The following is a 17,611-nucleotide window of genomic DNA, read 5'->3' on the forward strand; positions in this document are numbered from 1 at the left end:
AAATAAATCTGAAATTATTGTTCAATTCATTTTGTGCCACCATAGAGGAGGGAATTTACAGAATCCAGAAACCTCAATTAGAAGTTACATCCAATCAGCATATCACTCTTTCTTAAGACTTCAAGGAGAACAAATTTGATGACTTAGTCATTAAACAAAGTAGAAAATAAACAAATGAGTTGGCCGTGGTGACACCACAGGACAACGGGCTTTTCTGGTGAACTGATGTTTTCTCACTCTGGAATGGATGACTTCTCAGATGACTCCTGGGTGCAAATTCTGTTGCTTGCAAGGGAAAGGAAGAGCACCATGGAGGTGACTTTTTTGATTGGCCACCTTCACTGTGTACCTTCCTATGCTAGTTACACAGAGCCCTTCCATGCTTTTAATGGGTGAGCTCCTTTGAGCGTGACCACTTTCTGAGGTCTTACTGACACTTTACAGATGAAGTAGAAGAAGGATCATTAGTGTCCTCTGGGAAAAGTAAGTGTGAGCCATAGGAAAGTCAGCAATCCTTTTGAAGGTGTTTGCTTGGGGAAGTGGGTGTGGTGCTGTGAGCTGCCAACTACAGACAGGAAATATGGGTGGGGATTGTTTAGATTCCAAGGTGCCAAATCATTAGGCCACAGAACATCCTTACACCCCACTGAGCACTGCCTTTTTATCTAGATGCCTGCACTGGGACATTTCTTTACAGTAAACATATATTTGTTTTCGTGAAACCAAAAAGCAAATCCAAGTCAGGTCAGAATCCTTCCAGAAATGCTCCTAGACACGTTTTAGATGAGGCAAGCATTGGTGAAGCCAGGCATGACTCAGTTTCCTTGAGATAGAAGTAGGAGGAAAGACCAGACCCAAAGGAGGCACATTGACCCCTGGAAGAGGCTCTGCTTCCATCCTTGGGGGGGGAATCTTCATGGATCTTCATGGATCTCCTCATGACATTGCCCCTAAATTCTATTCTTTATTATACTAAAATGGCTGCCCAACTAAAGAGAAAAAAAAAGCCAATTACTCTATTTCCTACAATACTCAAACCTAGTTGTTTCAATTACTTGAATTTGATTGGGAATCTTAGTCACTATTCTGGGTGTTTGAAAGTGTTAAATTCATGGCAAGTTTTTTTGTGAAGCTTTTTTTTTTTTTTTTTTTTTTTAACCACCATCTTCTTGCTACTATCTGGGAATAATACATTTTGGGGGGTTGCAAAAGATGACTTTGTGTTCTCTAAGTTTTTTGGAATACTTACTTATATGATACCCAAAGTTGGGACTTCAGCTTTCATTTAGATTTTGACTGGCTGGATTAATGATTCTTCAATTTGTTTGTTAGTAAGTGATATAATTTTTGCTGAAAGAACATACTAAAGACAGCGATTACAGAAAATCTTCTCTGCCTTGTGTTTACCCTTACATATTTGGAAAACTGACTTTTTACGTTTGGTAAATCTCACTCCTCCATCCCTTGGTCTTTTTCCTGAAGCTTATGAGAAAAGCACATGGCATACCATGGATAGGTTCACAGACTGTCAAATAAGATTGTTAGTAATTTAATTCTAGTTTCCCTGTTTATATAACTTTGATTATTTTGTGTAACCTCTCTGTGCCTGTTATTCATTTGGAAAAGAAGAGGACAATACTAAGAATAACTTCTTAGGATTGCTTGAAATTATGTAAATTAATACATATAAAATCTTCAGAATAGTGCTTGGCACAGAACAACCACTCTTTTTTTTTAGTTATAGTTGGACACAATATCTTTATTTTTTTTAATTTTTAATTTAGAACAATCACTTTCAAGTAGAGCTAAATCTATGTGCCTCCCTAATTCCCGTTCACATCTCTTGAAGACTTGTAGCAGCTGTGTCATTAGCAACTTGTTTTCTCCACCATTTGGCTTTGCTGTAACTTTGTTATTACCACTGTGTTGTCCCTTTAGCTTCAAAGCTCCTCAGCTTCTACCTCTACCTCAGATTCTACCTCTCCTCTAGGTAGAATCTGCATATGAGATGCATCCCTTTGAAAAAAGACCAGGCATATTTACAAATCCTTCTATTATTTTTAAATAAATGGGCATAGAAGAGGAGATTTGTGCAGAGAATTGAATGTAACCTAACATTCTACTTTTGAGAGCATATTTCCTTTTAAAAGATCAATATTCATTTGTCTATTTATTCTTCAAACTTTTCGTGAGCACCTGCTAGGAAGACTGTGATGCAAAGTAAGAAATTATTACTAAGACATATAAGATAATCTGTAGCTCATCTAAATCAATTGTAGATGAAGGGAAAAAAGACTAAAGGATAGAGCAATCACCCTAAGAAATGAGTAAAACATTTAATAATACATTTACATTTGGCTTTCTAATCCTAGGAATTATTCTGCTTTGCCTAAATTAGGAACAAGAAATACACTACATTTTTTTCTTGTCACATTAGAGTGGTTTAATGTATTCTACATCAATTAAAGCACTGAGAACAATAGCAGTTAGACTCTTGCAAAATTAACTTCACTATATCTCTGGACCAGTTCAAGAATTCATTTTCTCAAACATGACTCTACTGTGCAATAAAATCACAGAATTCTATGAAACATCAATCTTCACCTTTCAGGAGCCCACGGACATGTAATCACAGCTGGAAAGAAGACACCTTGAGGTCTTTCAATGAATGCAGTGTTGAACAGATGCATTGTGCCAACTCTCAAATCCCACTTGAAGTTTTGGAATTCATATTGCAGTTTAAACTAAGACTTTTCCTTTATTCGAAGGAAAAAAAAACAAAGAAAAGTTTACATTCTCCACAGGAGTTTTAAACTTCTGGAACTTCTAATAGCTCATATTAAACATCATAACAAATGAAATAGAAATGAATAAGAAACAGATGTATTACCCTGCTCTTGAAATATTTATGAATTTTAATATTAGGAATGTTGGGAAATAAGAGAGCTGGTGAGAGATTATAAAATTGATCATGGTTATCCCGTATTATCTTAATATCAAAGCATTCTCCTTCAGTTGAATATAAGAGATTCATTTCTAATGAATCCTGAAGTTTAAGTTTACTCCAGGATCTTTAATATTACATCATTGTTAACTTATTTATGTAATAAAAACTTCTGTAAGGTTTTCTAAGGAAGCATGTATTCCTAGAACAATAATTTTCTTGTTAGTTCTAATTGATTACACATTTGGTATTGTTCTCCTTTAATCCACCTAATTGTTTACACATGATTACCCAAACTACACATGGACACCCAGCCACATGGGAATTTGTGAGCATGATTTTCTGCAACTGGATCCGCAAGATTCCCCCCTGTTTATGTCAACTATTTAATTCTTTTTTTTAATACTATGAATATTTTATGAAAAAATTGAGCTCAGTGCTTATTTATATATTTTCAAAGCCACAGATTCACAGGGGGAACATTTGATGACATTCTCCTTGCTCACAGAGAAGTTGAGAAGAAGGAACGTTTACCTTTCAGATTCACTGGGCTTGCTCAAACTCAAATGAGCGTAAACAATGGAGACTGTAACATTACAGTCTTTATAGCTTCTGTGCTGCATGCTAGATGAGATTACTGCTGCTTTTCAAAACTATATAGAGCAATCATATTTTATGAATGTAGACACCCCTGGTAGTTTAGGTGCCAAGGATGGTCAGATGGTCCAGGAAGAACTTGATTCTCATAGGATCTTCAACTTAGCCTCATAGACCTTGACCTTCATGCTATCTTCCTTTCCCTATAATTCAGATGTGGTTTAGAATCTTGGTAACATACAAAGTCCAAATCTGTCTGGATGAAAGGAGAACATATGGGCATCATGCCTGGAGGAACTGTGGACCACTCAGTTTAATATGCTATTGAAGAACTTTGCTAAAGAATAACTCAAAGTTCTCACTCTAGACCTATCTTCCCCCTTTCCTGCTTCTTTTAAGGCCCATTATATCTATAGACACCATATTTTTGTCTCTGAGTCTCTGCTCACTAGAAAGAAGAAGTACCCTGTGAAGAACCCATTACCATATTGCACTTCTAGCCTTTCCAACACTATCTTTATGCCCTAGGTGGCTGGACTTTGAACACTCTCCCCTGCATTTGTTCTGTTATGAGACCAGCCATACTTCAATAGCACTGTAGGGGTTGGAAGGATGGCAGGTGTGTTCCTCTGACACACCAAAAAAATTGTCACTTTGGCATAAGAATTATTTTGAGCCAGATGCAGTTGAAAAATGATAAATTCCAGGAGAGAAGTTCCATCTCCCCCATTTTCTTCCAGAAAGGAAGAGATAAAATCACCATCTAAGAGATATCCTCCTTGTACAGGGAGGACATAACTTCCTTATCATTATAGATGGGGAGTTGGAGCTGAGAAAAATCTGCACAAACAAACCTTGCAGAGTGAACCTCATTTTCCTGGTCTATACACCATTAACCCAACCTCCTTTTTTTTGTCATGTTTTCATAATTTATTAAACTTATCCATTTTAGTATATGCGCTTGACCTCAGCTTCTTTGGGTTTTCACTTCCTAAGTAGTGCTCTCATTTCACATAAAAAAAGTAAATTTGTATGTTTTTAAAAAATATTAATCTGTCTTGTCTTTAATTCTTAGGCCATGTCAGAGACCCTCAAAGTGTAGAGGAAAAATTTTTCCTCCTCTATGGCTTAAAAAAATTATTTTTCTTCTACTGTCCTAGAATCTGTAGTTGGAGACATTTAAATTAGATTGCCAAAAGACAGATTGGCAAGAAATAAACAGTTATTGACATTACAATGCACATCACTTGAAAGAAGATACAATAAAGAATACCTCCAGGGAGGCTTTAGAATTGGACTTATATAGCATCTTCACACACACACACACACACACACACACACACACACACTAATTTTTTATCAAAATTTGATAAAACTCTTAAGATCCATGGCAAAGTCAAAGAGTTTTAAACTTTTAAGGGCAGGAAATTTGGGGAGGGAAATATACTGGGAAGGCTTGTTTGTATGGGTCCATTTCTGTGCCGACTTTCTATCTATAAAACTTCCTTAGGAAGGGATTCATGGAGTCCTCCTTTTTCAGAAATTTCTGCCTTTGGTCAGATAAGGAAGCTCTGAGAAATGTATTTTGTTGTTGTTGTTGTTTGTATCTGTGAATTCCCACTTGCCTCCAGTTCAAAATAATCTTTATGCCAAAGTGGCATATTATGCGGTGGCATATTCTGGTCCCCTACAAATCATTGCCCTATTTTAAAACTTTCCACTGTAATCAAACTCTTCATGGTATCAGTTCTAAAATATTCCCATCTCTGTTTTGCCCATCCCTCCTTTGTTTTTATATGTATTTTTCTATTTCTGAAAAAAATGTTATTTTGTGTATTTTACTTTCTAAAGTGTTTTTAAAATTCAATTTGGATATTATCCTTAATGAAGTTCTTCCTACTTAATATGTCTGTTAGTTATAATCCCTTTCTTCTTTATTTTTGCCATATTCAACCTGGTCCTAACTTTTATCAACATATCTGAAGTAGGTGGAGTTCAGAGTCAGATTATTGAACAATATTTTGGCTACAAAATTTTTCTTGCAAAATTGTAAGGTTAAAAGGATTTTTCCCCATTTATGTGGTTTGGTTGCTTTAAAGCAGTAGGTGGTTAAGGGTGTATGTGCTCTCTGTGGCTATACTGAGAAGTGTCACATAGCCCTCCACATATTCCGGGTCCATGAGATTTTCAATAGTTTCTTCTCTCTTTTGTCAGGTGATGTATTCTTCTTTTAGCACTCTCAATCTCTGTTGTCAGTACATCTTTGTATGTAAAGCAGACTTCCTTCTGAGATTTGTTTTTACTGTAATGTTCACCTGATATCAAGATCACATGGGAAGAGACCTGTAAATTGCTCAACCTCTGACCATTTGAGATTCTCCATATTTGCCAGAAGAAAATAGATTGACTAAGTTTGTTGACAACTGCCACCCCTCCTATCACCACCTTTTTTCTTCCACCATCACAATTAGCCTGCCTATTTCTACATTAGCAGGCTTATTGTGCAGTACATTTATCCAGGTTGTTAACTCCTTGAAAAATTTGAGATCCTCCCTCTAGAAAATTTACATATGCACGTATAGTTATCAATTTGCATACAGTTCCCAGGGGATTAACAGTCTATGTGTGTGTGTGTGTGTGTGTGTGTGTGTGTGTGTATGTGTGCACATATACACACAGTACACAGGAAATGCTGAAGTAAGCTGAGCACACATTCTAGAGGCACCAACAACATAAGGGACCAGCAGCAGTACTAAGTGATGGAGCCAGGATGGGACATGGGAGCAGTTAACTTTAGCTAGAAATTATGAATAATTTGTTCCTCCCCACAACTTCTCCTTCAGGGGGACAGTTGTTCACAGTCACAAGTCCCTGATGGCATTTGATTTCCTGGTAAAGATCAAAAGATGAACTTGGCATTTGTTGAGCATAAATAGCATACCAGCCTCTCCACTGACCAGATCAATAGACTCATAACCATGTAAGAAATGTGAAGGCATGTCTGTAGAGGGCACAGCTGTGGTCCTGGAAAATGTCCAGTGTAAACAGTAAGGCAATGAAGGAGGAACGTGGTTAAAGAAGGAAGAGGGTGGCTGATGAATTTCACTCAAGTTTATCAAATTGATCCCTTTTACTTTTAGGGAAAATTTGGGCCTGTAATTCCTTACTTAGGGAGTTTTTCTTCTGTGGAAGTGGAAATGATAGATAATGGCTCTTTCCAAGGAGGTCCCCAGAAGAGATTTTGAATTTATCCTTTAATTCTGACTGTGCCAATAGAAATGGCCTTTTCCCTGAATTAATTGCTAGACAGATTAGTAATTACAGGACAACAACCCTTTTTCAGTCATTCCACAAGCATTTTGATTGCCTACTGTAAGTCAGAGTTGGAAGAATGCAACATGATTCTTGGTCTTGGAAACTTGCAGATGGATGGAGGGGACATACATAAATTTCTATCACAAACTGGGATTCTCTTTATGTCTCACCAGCACAGGTGGCTCATCTAAAACATATCTTTTATGACAATTACTGACAAATTTTTACCAGAATATGTGATCCTGTCTCCAGTTTTTTGGTACAATATTTGAAAGACTTTTTTTTTAAATACTTTTTAGTTGTCAATGGACCTTTATTTTATTTATTTCTATATGGTGCTGAGAAACAAACCCAGTGCTTCACACATGCTAGGCAAGTGCTCTATCACTGAGCCACAACCCCAGTCCCTGAAAGACATTTTTAAACTCATTCAACAATGTAGACTTTTCAAAAGCTAAATTTTAGCTTTGAGTCTAGATAACCCTAAGTCAATTTGAGTGGTCTGTCAAAGAATTGGCTGTACTTCACACAAACACCAAAACCTCCCACTGTAAACAGCCTGGCCTGTTTTCACTAACAACTGTCACTAACTATTGATCTGGAATAAAGTCCTACCTTTTGTGTGTGTGTGTGTGTGTGTGTGTGTGTGTGTGTGTGTGTGTAACTGCCATTCTCAAATACATCAGGGAAATAGATATAGTAGCAACAGTAAAAAGAATAAGAAACACAAAATGATGAAAATTGCAAGGTATAATGGGTCAGAAGGCCTGATTGGGTGCAAGGAATGGCTATATTGCATATTCAGGAAAAGTCAAGGGCACACCATACAACTTTGCCTTAATTCTTAAGGTGAATGTTTTCACAACATTGACATCAAGATGGTTAGTAAAAGGTTTCATAAACTCAAGAATATTTTTGAAAACACCCCCAAACCAAGTGGTTTTCTATGGCATGGTCAAATTCTAAATTATCATTAAAATTATTAACCTGAACAGTGCTTTTACAGGATCACTTACATAATCTTGTGGTTGGAATTTAGGGAGTTTTTCTTTTGGAAAGATGGAGTAGAGACACATTTATCCACCTCTTCAATTAAGTGTAGTTAAAAACTGCAGACACTGGACATGTACTGTATACTGTAGACACTATGCACGTACCGTATGAAAACTCTAAAAGCTGGAGATGACCAGGTAGACTGACTAGGGATCTCAGAACTTGAAGCAAAACACAGTGATGAGATCTCTGTATATTCTTTCTACCTCATACAACCTACACTTGCAGCTGAAGAACCCAGTCACCTGGAAACTCTAATGAGGGCAGACAAAAACCAAAACAAAGCATTGTTATCTTAGGCAAAAGACTAGGAAAGGAGCAACTTGCATAACAGAAAACTTTTAAATAACTGCTTATCGAATGCAGCAGACCACCACAGGGGGAAAAAAATTGTGAACACAGCCTTATCCAGATCAGGAAAATTAAGTGTTGAGCCTGGACCTTCATAAAGTTGTGGCAAGATGCTTCAGCATCCACCTAGATAGTGTCAGGAAGACCAAATAGGGACCTTCTAACTGGTAATGAGAACTTTCTTGAACACTGTATCAGTGGAGAACTTGTTGGGAACTAAAACTCCAATAGCTGATCAGCAATTGGAACAAGGAACTCTCCATCTTGGGGATCCATGGAGGCCAAATTGGGAATGGGGTCTACTTTAAAATAAGCACTCATCCTTTTTCCTGCAGGAGAAGTATTAATAGAAAAACAAAACAAAATAAACTTATAAGATTTAAGTAACTTTGAGAACTTCATAATATGAAAAAATACCTAGGTTTCAGTTGAAAAATCATTCATCACGTTAAGAACCAAGAAGACATCACATAGATGTCAACACAGAAATGCCAGATATTAGAATTGTCTGACAAAGATTTTAGAGAAATCATGTAAAACTGCATCATGAGTATGCTTGAAATAAACAAATAGCAAAATGACATAGAAAGTCTCAGCAATTAGAACCAAATAGAAATTTTAGAAACAAAAAAAAAAAAAATCAGTAATTGAAATACAAAGCTCAGTGGATGAGCCAAATAACAAAATAGGGAAAGAAAGAGAGAAAGAGAGAGGGAGAAAGGAAGCCAGAAAATTGAGAGAGAGAGAGAGAGAGAGAGAGAGAGAGAGAGAGAGAGAGAGAGAGAGAAAGAAAATAAATACACAAAAGAATGAAAGAAGGAAAAAAAGGAAAAAGTCTCAGGGACCTGTGGGACTATAACAGAAGGTCTAACATTCTTGTCCTTGGCGTTCAAACCGTGTAATATGATGTATTAAGAACTATGTAATATTTTGAAAGACCAATAATAAAAAATAAATAAATAAATAAATAAAAATAAAAATAAAAATAAAACACACTCTTTAAAAAAAAAAAAGAAAGGGAGTAGAAAGAGAGCAGGCTAAAAATGTATTGAAGAAATAATAGCTGAAAATTCCTCCAAATTTCTCCACTTTTTTTAGGACATAACTCTATAAATTCAAGATATTGAGTGAACCCCCAAAAGAATACATTTATACTAAAGCACATAATAATTAAAATTCTAAAAACTAAAGATAACTAAAGTATCTTGAAAACAGGCAAAGAAAAGCAGTACTCTGTATACTGAAGAAAAACTAATTTGAATAACAGTGAATTTCTCACTAGAAAACATGGAGGGCGGGAGAAAGTGGTACACTATTTTTAAGTGCTAAACAAATTAATATCTCCTATTAATATGGAAGCAAAGAATTCTTAACAAAATACTAGGAAATAAAATTAAGGAATATATAAGAAATTATTATATACCTTAGAGCAAGTGGGATTTCAGAGATATAATGCTTGCTGGTTCAATACTCCAAAATCGATCAATATAACCCATCATAATAACAGACTAAAAAAAGAAAAATGATAGATTTATTATGTAGCTAAAGTAATAAACATTGAGTAATACTGACAGAAATAGACATATAGATCTGTTGAAAGTTAACAGAGAGCCCCAGGAATAGACTCAGGTAGGTCTCACTGATTTTAATAATGGAAAAAATGCAATTCAATAAAGGAAAAATAGGTTTTCAATACATGCTACTGAAGCAATTGGATTTTCACAATCACATTCATATCTATATGTGTGTATATGTAATTTCATTAAATATAATGTTTTGATGGACAAGAATGAGATGTTGTTAGTTAAGACACTTTCATCTAATAAAGAAAATCTCTGAGTTTAAGGCAAAACCTGGCACAACAAATATACAGCATTTTCAGCCTTTACAGTCTTTGCAAGTGGCCAAAGGCCCAAACAGAATCTTCCTCACACTCTATACATAACTCAACTAGAGTGTCATCAATTTTATACTTAAAAAACTTAGATTATTGCTGTTTTGCATCCACATTGAAAGATTTTAGATTTGGAGAAGTTTAAATATTTATTATATTTATAAGAAATACTTATTTTCCAGCATTAATTTCCCTCATTCACAATCCCTTACTCTGTGAGTTAAATGAGTTTTGCTGGATTGCCTGGGAATTTAGCTAGTATTTGTGAGATTGTTTATAAGATAACATGCACTCCCAGTTCCCAATACCCCAGTTGCAATAAAACTCTGTGAACACAATAAGTATTGTCAACTCAACTATTCAACAAACAATTGGAGAAAATATTAACAATTCAGCCTATTCTTCGAGCCTTAATTCTCCTTTCCTGAATTACAATTTTTCTCTTTTTAATTTGTTGTTCACTCCTAAGGTAAAGCTTTGTTTGTACTAAATCATATTAAATTATGAAATATTTGGTTAAAATAATGGATTAAAAAAAAGTTACAAGTGTACCTATCCAAATGATGGAGGGAGGTTGTCTATCATCCCCGGATTAGTCTGTTGCACATGATCTTGAGGAGCATGCACTCCATTTGTGGGAAGAAATCCCCAATTCACATTTTGGAGTGATTCATCAACTGTGATTAGCCTACAAGGGCATTTCCAAAGTTTGCTTTCAAATGCTCTGATGGATTTCAAAGGCAAGGCTGGTGTAATTCCTTGGCTGTCATTTACTTAATGATGAAGTTTGCATGCTAAAATGAAAGTCTCTTTCTCTGAGAACACACTGACTAAGGGCAGGCAGGTTACCTGGACCAGGGATAGCTTTCATTTCATACCAGTCCAGGAGCAGACATCAAAATGCAAATTATAATACAGGCCTGAACCTACAAAGGACTTAAGTTGCTTTTGTTGACAAGGGCCAAAGACATCCAAAGGACTGTGAAGGCTACAGAGGAGAGATATTATTAATGATAAATGTAAGAGAAAACTGCAAACCTTGCTAGCCAAAATAGGGATCACATATTTAAGAAATACACATTGAAGATGTACTATCATTAAGTAATGGCTCAGTACTCTACATTCAAATTGAATTTTACAGTTCATAATGTTCTTCAAGCAAATATTTAGTGTCTTGCCACAAACTTTCAACCTTATGAAGCATACCTGACAGCAAGAATAATTCTTATTTTACAAAGCATTTGTGTGTCTGACTAAAGCCTTTTAATGAATGATTCAAACTTGAAGTGTGACCTTAGAGACACTGTTTGAATGTTGAGGGTTTGGCTAAATGCTGTTCTATCAGAAGAGAAAGAGTGTGTCACATCACCACAAGTGCTAAGGTAAACCCTTAGCACTCAAAGTAAAACAACAACAACAACAAAAACAACTCATGAAACTCCATCACCTCCAGTGCTTAGACCATTAATTTGCAACCTTAAAAATTGAGTTCCTAGTTCAAAACCCATCCCATTAAACTAGATAGCCTTGTATAAGTCATTTTAACTTATTAGCTTCAATCATTTCATTTTAAAGATGATAACCATGAAAACAACTAATCCCACATGACTGCACTCAATTTGTAGTAAGTAACTTGCAATTCAGAGTGAATGATCAAGGTCATTGCTCATTCAATTCCATTCAACAGGCATCTTAGGAATATCCACCATGAGCCAGACACTATTTTCAGCACTGAAAATTTTGTACTGAGCAAAATGTACAGACTCTGCTTTAGAGCTCAAATTCTGGAAAAAAAAAATTCATTATATATTTGTAAAATGATGATAAATAATACAGAGAAAGCTAAGTAAGGAAAGAAGAAAGTATTGTGGGGTAAAGATAGATAAATAATGAGGAAGACAGGAAACTCTGACAAATAAGATAATATTTGAATGGAGTCCTCTCAAAAATACAGATGCAACCATATGGATATCTCAGGAAACAGCTTCCTGGATAGAGAGGTCAGCAAATGTAGTGGTCCTGTGGAGGCCAGTGTGGTGAGAAAGTGAGCTGTTCAGACCAGTAGGAACAGATGCACTGATGGAAGGATTTGGGATTTTATCTTGAGAAGCCATTTAGGGGATTTTAAGTAGAAGAGTGGTAGTGCTATGATTTAAAGATGATTCTTTCAATTTCTATATTATATATTTATGTATTATAGGAATACAATGTGATTTACATGTGTAAATATAAATTTATTATTTGCTTCTTGAAAGATGTAAAGATGAACAGAGAAAATTCACTTTTCTAAAAAACAATCAAAAGCATTGCTTTTCTCTCATGGGGGGAGCAAAATGAAAAGACCGTTTTTCATCTTATTCATATAAGCATATATCAAATGGTATTAAATATTTTGAAAATCTTGTGCAGCCATCAATACCATTCACTTCCATAGCTCTTTTCATCTTATAAAACTGAAACTTTATACTCATTAAACAAAAACTTCCCATTTTTCCTCTCCCTCTTACAAAAACGCTGGTGCAAAAGCATCTTCATTTGATGTAATCCCAGTTGCCTGTTTTTGCTTTCATTGCCTTTGTTTTTGAAGTCATATGCAAAAGAAAAAATAAATTTCCCATACCAATATCAATGTCATGAATTGTTTCACCTACATTTTCTTCTACTGGTTTTGTTCATTTTAATACCAGATGTTATTGTTTTTATTGAGTTATAAGACTTCCCTATTTATTCTGGATATCCATCCTTTATCAGATGTGTAATTAAAAAACAATTACTCCCATTCTGTGGGTTGACTCTTTACTCTGTTGATACAGTCTTTATTTTGTGTGTGGGGGGAGGTACTAGGGATTGAACTCAGGGGTACTTGACAGTTGAGCCACATCCCCAGCCTCTGGATCTCCTAGGATTATAAGCATGCACCTCTTTACCCAGCTGTTGATATAATGTTTTAAAACAACTTTTTCATGTAGTCTAATCTATCTTTTATTTTTTTCCTTCTTTTTCCTGTTCTTTTTATGTCACATCCAACAAAGCAATGTCATAAAGGATTTGACCTGTGGTTCTAAAACTTTTATATTTTTAGGCCTTACATTTAAGTGTTTGGTCAATTTTGAGTTGATTTTTGTATGTGGTATTAAGTGAGGGCCCAACTTCATTACTTTGCTTGTGGATATGTAATTGCCCAGCACCATTTGTTGAGGCTGTCATTTCCTATTTAATGGTATTGGTATCCTTTTCAGAAATTATTTGTCCATATGTGTGAGGTTTTATTTCAACAGAAGTGGATATTCTGTTGGCATATCTGTCTATCTTTATGCCAAAACCACACCATTTTGATTACCATAGCTTTGCAGCAAGGTTTGAAACCAGGAATTGTGAGCCCTCCAAATTTGTTTTTCTTTTTTCAAAATTGTTTTGAGTACTCAGGATTCCATATAATTTGTTTAAGATCCTCTACAAATTTTAGGATGGATTTTCTAATTATGTAAAAAGCAGCACTGGAATTTTGATGGGAATTGTATTAAATCTGTAGATAATATTGAAATTTTACTCGCATAGTCTTTCTATCCACAACATGAGAAGTGTTCCATTTCAATTTCTTTCAGCAAAATTTCAAGTTGTCATTGTATAGTCTTCTACATCCCTGGCTGAAGAAATTCCCAAGCAACTTAGCAAAGCCCTAAGCAACTTGGGCCCTGTCTCAAAATAAAGGGCAAAAAGGGCTGGTGATGGAGCTCAGTGGTAAGACAATCCCAGGCTAAAGCTCCAATACCAAAAAAAAAAAAAAAAAAAAAAAAAAAAAAATCTAAGAATTTTAGTCCTTTTGATGCTATTGTAAGTAGAATTGTTTTTGTAACTTCCTTTTCATTTTAAGTGCTCAATAACTCTGATTGTGTGCATTAAAATAATGAATTATAGGATATGTAAATTATACCTCAGTTGAAAAAATATTTTACCAGAAGAGAATGGATATAGCATGGTGGGGGAAGGAAAGAATTAGGGAACTACTGCATACTGCTGGGAAGAGATAAACTTGTCTTGGACCAGTGTAGTAGGAGTATAGGTGTTAACTTATGGTAAGATTCTAGACTTATTTTCAAGAGTAAAGCCAAGGAATTTTCTCATCAATTTTGGTCTGAGTGTCTAGAAATATGAATTTTTTTTATCCATTTGGGTATGTTATGGTTTGGATATGAGGTGTCCCCCAAAAGCTCACATGTGAGACAGTGCAAGAAGATTCAAAGGAGAAATGATTGGATTGTGAGAGTCTTAACCCAATCAGTGAATTGATCCCTGATGGGATTAACTGAGCAGTAGCTAGAGGCAGATAGCTAGAGGTGTGGCTGGTTGGGGGCATGGTTATGGGTTATATATGTTGTATATGGAGCTGGAGTTTCTGTCTCTGCTTCATGATCACCATGACGTGAGCCTCTGCCACACTCTTCTGCCATGATGTTCAGTCTCACCTGAAGCCCTGAGGAGTGCATCTGGCCTTCTCTGGACTAAGACCTCTGAAAACATGAGCACTCAAATAAACTTTTCCTGCCCTACAGTTGTGCTGGTCAGATCCTTTATTCACAGCAGTGAAAAAACTGACTAAAATAGGGTATAATGTTGAACAAAAAAATTGAGTTGGTCAGAAACAGAGGTTTGTTTTAGACATAAGCTTGAGATGCCCGTTGGACATTTGTGTTAGTCAGACTTTCATGGTTATGGCTAAAATACCTGAAAAAACAATTTAGAGGAGAAAAAGTTCATTTAGGGCTTATAGTTTCAGAAGTTCAGTCCATGGTCAGCTGGTTCCATTATTCTGGGCCCAGGATGAGGGAGAACGTGGTGGAAGGGCATGACATGGAAGGGAAAGCTCTTAGCTCATGACATCCAGAGAGGGTGGAGAGAGAAAGACAGGCTTCAGGGACAAAATGCAAGCTCCAAAGGCACCACCCAGTGACCTACTTCCTTTAGCCATATCCTATTGGTCTACAGTTGCCACTCAGTACCATAGTCCTTTCAAATTATTAATCTATCAAGTGGATTAATTCACTGCTTATGCTATAGCTCTCATAATGTATTCATCTCACCTTTGAATATTCCTGCATTGCCTCAGACATAAACTTTTGAGGGACACCTCAAATCCAAATCATAACACCATTCAAACAGTGATATACAATTAGCAGCTATGTATACAGATGAGGACTCAGGGGAAAGATGAATGCAAGAAAGAGAAATCTGGGTATCTACACTGTATGGATGGTCTTCAAAACCGTGAAGTTAGAGGGAATCACTTAGGAGGTGAGTTTAGATAGAAAAGACCTGAATAAATAAATATTTAATCCAGTTTTGAGGAGAAAGAAGCAGCAAAAATGATGCGACTGAGTGGCCAACATGGTAGAAGAAGAATATAGCACAAAGGATGGCCTAGAAGTCATATTAAAAAGTGATCCTAGCTGGGTGCGGTGGTGCATGCCTCTAATCTCAGCAGCATAGAAGGCTGAGACTGGAGGATCACAAGTTCAAAGCCAGCCTAACAACTCAGTGAGACCTGTCTCTAAATAAAATATGAAATAGGGCTGGGGATGTGGATCAGTGGTTGAGAGTTCAATCCCTGGTACCTCTACCCGCCCCTCACACAAAACCAACTAAAAAATGACCCGCAGTGTCACATCCTGTAAGTATGTCAAGTATGTCAAGTAAGATGAGCTCTGAGCAATGACCACTTGATTGAGTAGCACAGAGGTCACTGGAAACCCAGGGGTATTCAGAGCCAAAGGATAATTTTACTAAAACAAGAGAGAATAGAAGGATTACTAAAAGTGGGAATAGGAAGAGAAGCAAAAAGATGGGCTTGTAGACATGGACGCACAATCTTCTTTTAGGGCAGAAGTAATAACAGTCTATTTGTGTGTTAATGTGAAGAAGTAAACCAGTAAAGAAAGAATAGTCCAAATTCAGGAGAAGAAATTCTGCTAGAGTGTCACTCATTATAATTAAAAAAAAAAAAAACCTAGTGTGTAGATATTTTAGGAAAAATTAGATATTTTAGAAAAATTAGATATTTTAGAAAAAATTGTGTCCTTTGAAAGAATTTTTTCTTGATTGTTTTAGGGAATTTATCTGTAGGATGGGCAGACTTACTTGGGTTGTTCAGATAGATTTTTTTTTTTTTTGTTCTCCAGACTTCATCTTCTCACTGGAGATGTGCTCAACATGAAATAATGAGACATAATTCAACACATGGTGAAAGCAAATAGCAGCATGTGCATGGGGTTGAGACAGGAAACCAAGAGGATGCAGATGCACCTGACAGAACATGGAAACAATACAGAGTGCCTCAGGTGATGCTTCTTGTCAGTGAACTCAGCTGAGGTGGCAGGAGCCATTCTTTCTCAGAACCTAAACTTCAGGCTATTCTCAGAGTTGCTGCAAACTGTTCATCAAATATTTCCTTAATAATTACAAAACCTCAAGCCCTTCCCAAGAGTCACAATAAGGCAATGGCTTAGAAATCACCATAAAAGTTCTTGGGTCATCTATTTCTGCATTTCTTTCTTATTCCATCTGTGGAGTTAGATTCAGTCTTTGATTTCAGATGAGGGAATTGCAATGCTGAGCTCAAATAACAGCCTACTTGCTCCAGAAAAAGCCCTGGGAATGTGTAACATACTTCTGAAATGTGCAAGGATCCCAGCACCTCTGTCACTGTTCTCCAAAGGATTTTCAGGCCCAACCAATCTGTAGACTCAATTTATTATCTTCCATAATAATATTGCGTACATGCTCTAGGAGTGGCTTCCTATGGGGTGAGGGGAACTGGCCCTCATTGTCCCATTTTTTTTATCCCTAATGATTACCTTTCCCTTAACAGATGTCGGTTTTCCAGGGAGAGGTCATTGTCCCTTGTTTAGCAACCTGTCTTAGGTATGGATCCACCACCTTTAGTATTCCTTAGATAGATATATGTGAATAGGTTGAATGTTCAAACCAAACTTCACTAAAGAGTTAGGTAAACCAAAAGGAAGTAACCTAAAATATAGCAAAGAGAAGTAACCTGGATAATCTGGGCTAGAAGATAGCATTCAATTTTCAAATGGAGTTCTAGTATTCTCTACATAACTCCTAGACAAGTCTAATTTAAAAAAAAAAGGAGGGGATATCTTTAACTTATTCCTCCTCAAAATATCCTAACTGCCTTTTGTACTCAGACTGATTGAGCAAAATCCAGAAAGCTTTAAGAATTCACTATGTCATCTGCCTAACATCTATTTCTTGGGTAACTACCACCCTAGGTACACCAACAAGGATCAAGTTATTTTAAATTTGTCTACCACTAGGAATAAGGGAAATTTATAAAGATAAAGTACCTATTCCAAATTCTCATGCCACCTCTGTAACATCAGTACCCCCACCCCAACAACTACCTTTCCCCTTAAAAACAAAATTAGATAGTGGGACAGTGG

Source organism: Urocitellus parryii, chromosome 1, assembly GCF_045843805.1.
Source record: "Urocitellus parryii isolate mUroPar1 chromosome 1, mUroPar1.hap1, whole genome shotgun sequence".
Taxonomy (NCBI): Eukaryota; Metazoa; Chordata; class Mammalia; order Rodentia; family Sciuridae; genus Urocitellus; species Urocitellus parryii.